The sequence below is a fragment of the Bombus vosnesenskii genome, unplaced genomic scaffold, assembly GCF_011952255.1.
Source record: "Bombus vosnesenskii isolate JDL3184/JDL3185 unplaced genomic scaffold, Bvos_JDL3184-5_v1.1 scf7180000013430, whole genome shotgun sequence".
Taxonomy (NCBI): Eukaryota; Metazoa; Arthropoda; class Insecta; order Hymenoptera; family Apidae; genus Bombus; species Bombus vosnesenskii.
This window is the reverse complement of record NW_022883045.1, coordinates 295,324-307,742: the sequence shown is the minus strand read 5'-3', so window position 1 is coordinate 307,742 and position 12,419 is coordinate 295,324. Positions and strand designations below refer to the sequence as shown.

Genomic DNA, 12,419 nt, shown 5'->3' with positions numbered 1-12,419 from the left:
CTGAGACGCGTGCAATGTTTACATACGAATATTTTGTAAATCACATATTAAATAAATCTGAAACTATTTTGATATCAATTCAAAGTGTAATGTAAGTATTGCCATACATTTATTTCGGCGATTAAGAACCACAATTCTCAACAAGAGCTTCCAATTTTACAGTACAATAAAAACAGTGCACTCATATTCGAACTATTTGACGTTTCGACGTACTCGATAAAAACGTCAATATATTCAGATACAGTGGCTGCAGAAATTATCGATGCGTAGCCTTATCTTGCAACGAAACGTCCCTTTATCAGAGACTTTTATAGCGGTAAATTAATCGTATGAAAGTATTACACCGAATCGTGCGAGATATATTTCGCTCTAATTAATTAGCATGTGTTATAATAAATGCAGATGGTATATAAATATTTTTTTTACTTTAATGGTATTAATCTCTACGAAGGTATAGCATAGACGTTGCAGTTGTCACGTAGGAGACACAAGAAATCCAGTGGTTCCAGGATTTTGGAGATAGTCCAAACTTCCGGGTGGAGCCTGTAGAATTTTAATTACGCCGGTGGCCAGGCCCAGACAACAAAAGGCAGCCGCGTATTCGGTACACAAGGTTTGCCCTTTTTCTCGCCATTCTACTCGCGTCTCTCCACCCCCCCTCGGCTATTCTATTCGGCCGCCAAATAGGTCAGCCATCTTGCTATTCTGTTTTCTTCCCCATTCACGTTGTCGCGGCTTCGAGAATTAGCCGAATTTCCTATTCGCTCGGACGATTCGTTCGTGAATCAGCCACTTACACGAAAATCTTCCAAACTTTCATTTGCTTCTTGAGTTTGCAAATTTAAGTGGAAGGTAATTGCAAAGTTAAATGGAAGAAAGAAATATTAAACGAAGGTACTTTACCCGTAAAATATTGGGTTGGCAACTAAGTGATTGCGGATTTTGTCAGAACCACCTAACGACAAAATCCGCAATCACTTAGTTGCCAACTCAATAATAAATCAAATGGTGCAAACTATATGTATACTGTATTTTTACTTTTTATTCCAGCAAGCTTGATCAATTTATTCAAACAAGATTTCATTAATGGAAATATATGCTGTTGAAACTGTAACGTTTCCCAATAACACAGTCATGGGTTCACTTCTACTAGAACTTGCGGATCTTCGTTACTCGTGTTTCTTCAACAGTCTATTAACATTACGTATGATTTTTGATATTCACTTGAGTTGACAAACCTCTGACCAGTGAATCTAATTATCTGAACCTATACTTCTATTACGTGAATTGTAAGTAGTGGAGAAGGTAGAGCAGCATTCCTATTGTATCAATTCTAATTACGTGAATTCTTTGATAAGTTCGCACACAGTGAGAGCCAACGAGTGAGTATACACTTCACAAACATTTTTTATTTCCTATTTTATGTCTTTTCAATTAATTTTTAATTTATGTAGCATACATATGCAGAGTAGGACCTACTCTACGGATAACGTTCCACTATTCGGACACTTTTCACGTGGAAAAAGCTTAATCCTCTGCAAGAATGTTTGTTAACAATCAACGAAGCTACCAGCGAAAAGACGATACAGCTTCACGAACAATTAAAAGGATTAGCTGTTGTACTGCTGTTATATGTGTTAAATGTGATACTAGGAAGATCGAGGACACCATATTTATTATATTACGACAGATTTAGAAGAAACTGCTTTTCCATACAATACCAGAATTCGATGATCTTGATAATGTCGACGCGATAGAACGCTTTTAATGTGATGAATCTTCTTCTTCAGTGGACGTCTTCTTCACATGATGTTAATGTCACGTATGCTTCGAATAATGAATTGAAACATGAATATAAATAATAGCAATGATGATATGCCTGAATATTTCAAAGCACTTAATAGCTTAAAAAAATAAAGATGGTAGGAGGTCCAAAAGGAATGTAATTTTATGGGATTAAATCTACTAAAACGTGATTTAGTAGGTAAGAAAATTTAGAATCCATAAATCTTGAATCCACTCATATTTAATTTCATTATTTGTATTGCTGTTATTAATATTTATGTTCCCTTTTGAATTACAAGAAGATGAACACCAGGAAGTAGTTCCATTATTCGAAAATTTCCTTTAATTTCATTATTTGTATTGCTGTTGTTGTTTCTGTATGCATATTCGAGGTGTTATGTACTCGTTTTCGATTCTCACTGTAAACAGAGTTCTATTGTATATATTTTTTCTTTAAAACAAGTGTTCACGCTTCTATTGTTCTATTCCCAAACATTCTTCATTCGCTCGATAAAATTCCATTATTCTCATATTCCTTTGTTTTCTTCTGCTGTTTTGTTTTTTGATACCATTGCTCGTGCGTTAACAGGTCGTTTGGTGGAGAAACGCGACGGAAAGGAATTGGCGTAGCTGCTGATCGCACAGTTTCTCGGTTACATTGGTGTAACCGGTTCTCCACGACTTCTCGTCGAGTGTCTTTGTGTCGTCGAGGAATCCGTGCCGTTCGAGCGATTTTTATTAAACGACGCGGCTCACAGAGTACATTGTTTGTCGCGAGCAACGCCACTTCATCGCCTCTTGTGGGAACAGCCAACCCCGAGCCACCGTAGAATCTCGCAATTGCTGACTGGTGAGTTGCTTGCAAGACAAATTTCTCGAGTTTTGCATGACACGTAATCGAAATGAGACGTTTAATCGAATGCACATTTTTTAGACGATTTAGAGCCCGACCGATTAAAGCGGACTGAGAAAAGGAAATTTATTTGGTAAGAAAGAAGGTTTTTTCGTTTTTGTGTTTGGAAGAATGGCGCTTTTTTGGCAACTGTGTGCTACAGAGGCGGGCAGATCTCTCCACGGGTGGCGTATATATTGGCTTCCTTTAGTTTAGGATTTCCTAAACTGCACCTTGTTCGATGCATATAAAATATACTGTACCTATCTGCCAGGAAATAAAACAAGATACAACAAATTTCTACTGGAAGTAGCTAGAGAATGGACAACTGTGGATTCTAAAGAATGCAGCATTGCACCTGACACTTCTCAAATTTCTAAAACAGCTCCTTATTATAATGATGCATCCTTCACTGATTCCTTCACTAAAAAATAGTCACTGGTAGAAAAACAAATCCAACTAGAGCGTGTAGACTATGCTGTTCAAAAGGAGCAGAAACTAAATATGTTTGCAAAAGTTGTTGTGTACCATTACACGTAGGTGATTGTTACTGTTTATCACAGGAGAAAGAAATATTAGAAGTCGAATAACAAATAGAATTTATTAAAGTTTATTTATACTGTTTTACTTGCACATCCAATTACCAAATAATAGCCGGTGACATGAGATAAATTCTCAGTAAAATTGTCAGTCAACAATGTGTTAACAGCGCTTTTTTAAAGTTTCTAACTCTGCAAGTATTTTGAATAGATTACACGCGTTTAATGATATTATATAATGTTTCTAAATATTATTATAGCGTGGAAATGCGATGAAAAGAAATTGCTTGAGGCTGTACAGGTAAATTTTATCGACTGCAAACTAAAGTACCGTCTGATATTATTAATATTGACAACCTATTTATCGATATATACTATATACATATAATATTAATTATATGCAATATCCGATGGAATACCTGTGAAAGTTTATTTACGCTATGTCATATTAAAAAGGCAATTTTCAAACGGTATTTATTTCCATATCGTCTATGCTTTATAGGAATTATTATGAAAATTCTTTTTCATATTTCCTGCTTTTTAATTCTCCTTTCATATTCCACTTGATATCGCTTGGATATTGTAAAACATACGTACAAAATGTGTATAACCGAAGAACGAATTTTGTATTATGTTTGTCCGTGAACTCTTCCCACTCCTTTATATCATAAATTACATGTTATATATTCTAATCATATGTGTAGTTTGAACAACGCATATATATTGAGTGTAACTGTATCCATTGACCATGAATATATTCATTCAAATATAAACGCACATACATTAGAATTCCACAGAAATTGTTGAGTAATTAGAATAATATATGCATATTCGTAACAACATTTTGATAAAAGTATTGGGTTGACAACCAAGTGATTGCGGATTTTGTCAATACCACCTAATGACGAAATCCGCAATCACTTAGTTGCTCAATAATAATCCATATGAATGGAATGAATTCCATGGCATAAATTCCATTTGAGAATTGCCTTTTTAATATGAAATAGCGTAAATAAGCTTTCACAGGTATTCCATCAATATTACATATAATTAATATTACATATATATTATATATCAATAAATATCCAATAGTACTCTAAAGTACGTTCAGGACGTGAAGGATTAAATGAAGCTTACGCAGCTTGCAAATGACTTTAACGGAAATATTCAAAAGCTTTGCAACTTCCAAATCAAATACTCGTAAAAACCCTAACCTCGTTTCATCCTCTTTTAAACGTCAAATTAAACCGAAAACGAGACGTTTTCCTTACCCTGCAATCTGTTTCTCACCATCAAACCTCATAGTTCCCCCTCAAACGCATTTTAAAATCGCTCGTTCAGCACCCTTATCTTCCTTCCCAATCTCTTTCTCCTTTTATTCGTCTGCAGGAAGAAAGAGAGAGTGAGAGAGGGAGGGAGGGAGGGAGGGAGGGAGGAAGGGAAGGAGGGAGTGGGTGGGAGGGAGGGGGGAGGGGGAGGGAGGAAGGGAGAGAGAGAGAGAACGATTCCCTAATTTCACCCAATTTTCTCCAATTTTTCCCAAGGTAACTCTGGAATCAGCCGAAGCAGAAAAGCGTGGCGTGCACCAACCCGAGCCAGCTTTTATATTTCCTCCACGTTAGACTGCGTTCCTCGACGTACGTATGTAGGTCGTCGCGTTTCTTCCTGGCGTTCCAGCTTCAGAAATTTGCGTTTAAGTCCCGTGGAATCGACTTTCGACAGCCGCTCCCAGCCGTGATTCGTCGTTCATTTGTTTATATTTATTCAATCGTTTGCGTTTTGCAATGTTGTTGCGCCTGGCGATGATGAAAGGTTTCGCGATATTTATTTTGTTCATTGCAGATTGATTCAACTGGCTGAATCTTTCTTTTGTTTAATCTTTCAAACATCACATGATTAGTATAGGCGATGTTGTTTACCGACTTGACTTCTGTGTAACTTGATCATCTACGCTATGCCTTTCTTATTCCACGAGTTTATCTTTCGATGTTGAACGATGTCGAATAAGCGATGCTGGATTAAACGAAGCTTCTGTTTAGTTTCATTTGATGTTTCCATTATTCTCGATTATTATTGTTGTTGATAATTTTCTCACTGCTTTCTTATCCCGTGGTTCTGTATACTTATAAATTGACAGTTTACGATATTAAGAATTGGGAGGACTTTCATATGTTTAATATAATTACAATACAATTTCGATGTAGTAGGTGCATGATCTAATCAGGTTCAATAGGACTATTGGGTTGACAACTAAGTGTCACTTATCACGCAATTACTTATTTACAGATCACTTAACCTCAACCTAACCTCAATACGTAGAACGTAGCAGAAAGGAAGAAACTTGTAGATGTTTAAAATCTCTCAATTATATGATATTTGCCAAACGACTATTTATGCCTTAAATACAGCCCAAGGTCGGTACTCTATCAACATCATCAAGCGAGTGAAACTTCTAACCCTAATTTACTTCCAACCTTCATTACCACCTAGTGACAAACTCCGCAATCACATAGTTGCCAACTTAATACTTTTATGTACTTTTACTTTTACTACACTGATATAAGAATAAAAAGATCTATGTACTCTCTTTCACTAAGAATACATCAATCATTCAATGCAATTGAACCTGCATACTGAATCGATTATTTATGACAGTCCGCAAAATTCTCAAGTAATTCTATAAATTTTGTCCATCTGGTATCATCGTTAAAAGCAAACGATACCAAATTTCTGATTGCTGTCTGATGAAGCAAAGCCGTGCGCTTGAAGTCACTTCGATGTTAGGGAAATATCAGATGAAAGAGGCGCGAACCGTAATATGGTGAAAGTTGGCATAACTGATGGAAGGAAGCGGACGAGAGCGGAAGTTAGTGGAAAAACCAATGAATGGAAGGATTTAATCGCGCGATCTAGTTTCGTAGGCGAAGTGAAGTTGTTCGTGTTTCGATGCCAGGTACAGCTGACGCTGACAATTTATCGGGCCGGTAAACTTTCCAGCTTCGTTCGCGCGAAATACGATGAAAAAGTTGATCCCTGTGAAGGAACCGCTTGGAACATCGCGATTTCAATAGCTTTCCTACAACTTTCCACGCAAATGTCCATTTCTCTCTATTTATTTCTTCTTGCAGGTAGCACCGATTCGAATACGCTCTCGGGTTATTTCGTCTGCAAGTGTAATAAAAATGGAGAAAGAAGAAGGAAGTGAAGAGAGGCGACAGAGACCTACCGATACCGATTCCTCTCCATTTAGTCTTATTTCTTCTCCATTTTCGACTCGGTGCTCACTTTAAAGCGCTGTCTCCGCGCGCCAATTGCCAACACCTTTCTGCAGACTGCGCTCCGGGTTCTTTCGTTTGCAAGTCTAATAAAAAACGAGAAAGAAGGAGAAGAAGAAGGAGTAGAAGAAGAAGAAAAGATACGGAGAGAAAGAAAGGACGACAAGGGGAGACTTACGGTCCTCGTGGAATACAGAGGAAACGCGGCGCGTAAATAGAGCGAATAAAAGAGGTCGAGTTGAAATGGGGCTGAAAATTTGTAAAGATGAGGAAAAGGGTTTTTTTCGAGTTAATGAAGGTAAGCTTGGGCAAAGAGCTTGAAAGTTAATTAAGAAAAGCCCGGAAGAAGCGATTTTCTTTCTCTCTTTTTCTTTTTCTTTTTTCAACGTGAGCTTCACGATCGTGCTTCGCTTTTTACACCAAAGTTTTTTTCGCTACTTGTTCCTCTTTTCCACTCTGGACAGAACATATGTACGCCATTGAAACGTAAGGGTGTTTCTGTCTCGCTGTTTATTATAGAAACATTTATTCTCCTCGGTTGAATTCGTCTGAATTCGTCTTTTAACAAATACCTTTTTTTTTTTGTTACTTGTTTCCCTTTCCTACTATGAACAGAACATATGTACGTTATTAAAACGTAAGGATGTTTCTGTCTCGTTATTTATTATATTAGGTTAGCAACTAAGTGATTGAGGATTCTGTCATTACCATCTAATGGTAAAATCCGCAATCACTTAGTTGCCTATCCAATAGAAACATTTATTCTTCTCAATTGAATTCGTCTGAATTCGTTTTTTAACAAATATGTTTTAAATACAACTCTATAGGAATTGTACAGTGGAATTCATGTCATTTTAACGAACGACCAATTTCAAGAGGAACCGATTATTTCTTCGTTAGTCATTAAACTATACATTGTGCTGATTTTCACCAGCCAGCTGCTTGCTACTCCATTGCATCGATAAAATAGAAATTTTCTACCGGACAAAAGGTAACAGTAATATTAATAATGGCGTTCAATAATAACCGCTACTTGCCGTATTTCCTTCGTTTCCTTGTTTTTAATGTACGTACGATTCACATCGAACTTCCTCTTAATCGTTTGTTTTTTATTCATTTGCACGAGTATACACGTCCCTCGCGTTAATTACTGGGTTGGCAATTAAGTGATTGCGGATTTTGTTATTAGGTGGTAATGACAAAGCCCGCAATCACTTAGTTGCCAACGCAATACACGAGTACTGTAATTTGTCACTGTTCCGGGAAATGTTTCGCGTGGTTTTCAACAATGTTTCAGAGTTCAGGTTATTGGTAATCGCCTGGTAAATAAAAAATCGTTGATTCACACCGCCTCGTCATAGAATACCTTGGCTATCGCGTGAGAGGACGATTTTGCAATCGCAGGAATATTATTTGGCGAGCCCGTGCTATCATTAGCGAGCAATTCATCGTGTCGTGACAGGAAAATTGACCGTCCAAACACGGAGAATCGATATTCCATTACGGAGGATCGGTGGTTGGCCAGAGAGAGGCTGCGATAAGAGTTCAACTATGGCGAGCGGGCGACGCTTTGAAGATAGAAGATGATAAAAACGTCTGGAAAATGTATCTATCTTAATGTTCCGTGGGCTAATTCTGTTCTTTCTGTTTCTGTGTATATCTTCTTACAATTACATTTGAACTTTTTGTAATACACCGGTCCATACAAATATACGAACTCTGGGACAGTCAGACATATAATGGAATTGTTAGAAGAATAGCGAACAGTTAGAGAGTCGAATAGTAACATTGGGCGAGCCACGATTACGACATGCACTATCTCTGTACTTGTACTTAACAAAACTATGCCTGTAATCGACGAGCAAAGCAAATTTTCCTGGCCGCGTGACGTACTTATTTCTCGTACTTTCGTTGACTTGTTCTACGCTCATGTGGCGCTACAAATTTATCCAAATTTTGATACTATTTTAGTTTTCAAAAGTAAATGTATCTCTTGATGGTATGGTTAAATTTCTTAAAAATAAAATAAATCGGTGAGCACGATTGATACCATTTCGATATTTTCATTTATTTCTATTCAATTCCACGAAATTAATCGCATCGTTTAACATATATAAGTTAAATTGTTAAATTATTTGATTAACTTACTAAAATATACGCAGTCGATATAGCTGAGCTCGCTTGTATCTTCACTCGATTCTCTGGCTCATTTACATTTGATCTTCCAAAATAAACAATATCATTTGACATACGCAACATATCTTGATAAATTGTTAACTTAGTAAATATATACGTAGAAGATCTCACGTATACTTTTACTTTATTCTTAGATCTATTCACTTGTTAGTTCACTTTCCAAAATCACTTATACTTCTTCGTAAGCTTATTAACTGTTTAAAGTATAGAAACTAAGTAACATATATGTAGCATCATGGACAAATGGCCTAAGAAATATCTGGCGTATCATAAACAATATTGCGGGAAGCCCTAAGTGCCGTTAGGCTAAAAAGGGCCTGGCAGTTCTGCCGGGGAGTCGAGTGGGGAGGAGTCCAGTAGAAGAGTCGTGAGTTGAGAGTCGAGTGGGGGGAGTCGAGTGGGGGGAGTCGAGTTGTGAGGAGTGGGGAGTTGAGTTGCCGAGTTGTTATGAGTAGTAAACTATTACAATAGTTGTGAGTTGTGAATTAACTATTTAGTTGTCTTAGTTATAGCACATTACTGTATTTAGTTCACGTTAAGTAACCATCGTTTCTTGTCTAATCCATTGCAAATAGATCTATCGATCAATAAGCTTATTATATAGGATAAATAAAAAATTCCTATATATAGCTTGTATTCAGTGTTTACTTTCATTGTTGCATTTATTTTCATATATTTTTCCTCGAACAAAGTTCTGCTTTGTTATTAGATTTCTTTTTCCTAGCTTTACGTATCTAGAAAGGAATTTTTCAAATTATCGTAACATGTTTTGCAGGTAAGAGAGAGCGTTCGAGATCGCATTACTATGGTTTGATGACCGATGGATATCGGTTTTCTGAACATACATAGAATTGCAGCACAAAGGGAATGTTACTGGCGATACCAGAGGAATAATAAACGGGATACGATTTAGCGATAACGTTGCCTAGCACCAAAGCTGCTCGCCTCTAAACATTTTTGAAACATTAGACGTTTTAATTTCTCTTTCCTCCTCTTTTTTCGCCTCTTCTCTATACCATGTTAATAAGTAAACGTATGAATAATAAAAAAAGAATGTTAATAAGTAAACGTATGAATAATAAAAAAAGCCATCTCTTAAATATAAAGTAGAAATAAATAGAGAATTCAGTATCTATCACATTATAGTATCCCAGAATTCGTAGCAATGATTTACAACATTTCAAACAATTTCTACCATTATTTAATAATTGTTTACACGCAAACGTGCAGTTAATTATTTGTATCTTAATTATATTACTTATAACTGTATTAAAATGTTCATTGAATTTTTCAGATTTCTACTACTAAAATATCACAACAGACAGAAAGAAAATATACCTGTAAATCGGTGTGCAATCTAGTGATCTAATTACAAACTTGAAGCAATTACTTATCAATTACCGACTGTTCATAAAAAGGCTAATTTTCAGGAAGCTGGTTCCATCATTCCCCGGGCAGCTTTTTCAACTTCGTTTTCGAGTCAGCTTTTATCGCGTTTCAACGAGAAACAACGCTACAATTAGCAGTCGCTAATTACCAACCGATTAATGACAATACGAGCAAATATACAAGCGAATATTCGCGTTCACCAATCGATCCACGGATTTATCTAACAGAGATCTCGATATCCAGAAATTTCGTTCTCACGTTCTTTTGCCTTTTCTGCTTGTCCCTTGCACCTGGCTTCGTCTCCAACGGAAAAAAACCGCGGAGTAATTAATCGTTAACGAGCAATAATTAATGACAATAGGAAGTATTGGTTCACAAGTGTCGTCCTCGAATAACGAACGATTGCTAATTAATGTTCAGCGTGGAGGAGCATTGCCATCAAGTTTCAAGAAGGCTTGTCAGTCTCGTGTGGCATTTTCGCGGTAAGAGGGTAATACTGGCGAACAGTTGTTGGAATTTAGACGATGAAACGAGCGATAATTATAAACGAAGCAAGTTTCTTCGTATGAATATCGAATGGATGTGTTGTAGGCTGTTTTACATTTGTAGTTTAACACTTTACCGACCAATAGCCGATTAATCGGTAATCAATCGCTTACCGACCGATATTAATGCTCATTATTTCAGCAGTAATTTGTTATTTAGTATTATGGTATCTTGCTCAGTTGCGTCAGTTGCGTTGCTTTGTAAGCTCTCACAGTTTTATACCACTTTGAAAAACGTATCGTTCGCGAAGAGCAAAAAGAATGGTATTGGAATGTCTAAACCGAAACAGAGCCGGCGCCAGGGAGAATCTGCGCCTGAGATGCCGGTCGGACGTGCGTATGTTGTTGAATCGCCAACGGTCGGTAAATTGTTAAGATTAACTTCGATTTAAGATAATTGATTGTATCCAAAAGATACAATTTATGGATGGAAAAATGTATATACAAATAATGTCACAAGGACGCGGTAAAGTAGCTTTTTTAAGTCGTACGTTAAAAGTATTATAATACCGACTTCTAGGGAGAACAATTTTCTGAATACATAGAATGTAATTTGCTAGATTTCTGGCGCAAACATAATTCTGTGAACTAACAGGCTTAGAATTAATCCAGCGGGATTGAAGAAATGAAGGGTAATGAACTCGAAGTGAACTGAGTCTATTTGAACATTATAACATGTTGTTTCTACTTTTCTAACGAACTTCTATTTGACAAAGAATTTCAAGGAAATTAGTAACGACGATTCTAAAAAACAAACTAAAAATTGTAATCAAAGGTGTTTCAAACAAAGATTGCTAGGCGTAAAGAAATATTATCAAATAGTATCAAAAAGTATAAAAAATTTATCAAATTATAATCTATAATCAGAGATGAAATGAGCAATTCTAAAGCAAGGGGTTAAAATGACTATGGATTCTTTTTAATTATTATTCTCTTTAATTATTATACTCTTAATTATTGTTGTGCTGATTTATTAAAAACAATAGAACTCGCTTGGTATGTAAGATCTATCTGCGACAACATTTGTAAAACAAACAAAACAGAAAAAAACGTTATCACTGTTAAAGGAGTGATGTAGCTGCACATGTGAGTAGAAAAGTCAGAGAGAGTAGAAAATTGGAATCTGCGAGAGACCCACATTATTGTATCTTTGATGTATGATATTGTTGAGGTTAAGTGATAGAGGAACGAGTGGATGATGTGGAACAGTAAAGTATATTGAAACAAGTATAGGTATAAGTATAGTGTATGCTGATGAAGATCTGCACTCTTATAGCGTTACAATACAATAAAAAGAAGAATAAGGAGCACGTTCATATATTTATATCCAAAATATTCATATAACCAAAAAGTTAACCTCTGTGTGTAGCTGTAGCTGAAGGCTACAAGAAACAGCGATAGAAATCTACTTATAGCTCTTTTGTTTCCAGACCTTGTAATCCAAAGCAAAATTTATATTCAAGAGCACAATAATATGTATCTCTCGTTATTTGGAATTTTTTCACTAAATTCTATTCTCTTCTCCAGGTCACGGATATACAAAAGCAAAGATGTGGAGTTTTTCTTGAAGTAATTACTTCAACAGAATACTAACGACTGTTTTGGTTTGCAAGTTCTAGAGGTAAACGAACTCCCAACAGATTGTTATTGCCGTTTCTTATAATCTTCAGCCGGAGTTACATAAGAATATTAACTTTTTGTACTACCGTCTGTCGATATAAATGGATGAAATGGTGCCCCCTAGGAGATTATTGTTATCCTTTATTCGATCGGTATAGTAGCATTGAGCGAGTGACGA

General features: G+C 36.3%; 1 long non-coding RNA gene across 1 annotated transcript; it reads left to right on the top strand.

Moving 5' to 3' along the window:
- Positions 1-1,259: 1,259 nt before the first annotated feature.
- On the top strand, positions 1,260-9,738 carry LOC117238006. The gene is made up of 8 exons (XR_004494095.1): positions 1,260-1,382; positions 1,791-1,817; positions 2,375-2,635; positions 2,720-3,517; positions 6,345-6,789; positions 7,319-7,482; positions 7,789-8,096; positions 9,463-9,738. It is a non-coding gene; the product is annotated as an uncharacterized LOC117238006 (long non-coding RNA).
- The last annotated feature ends 2,681 nt before the right edge of the window (positions 9,739-12,419 follow it).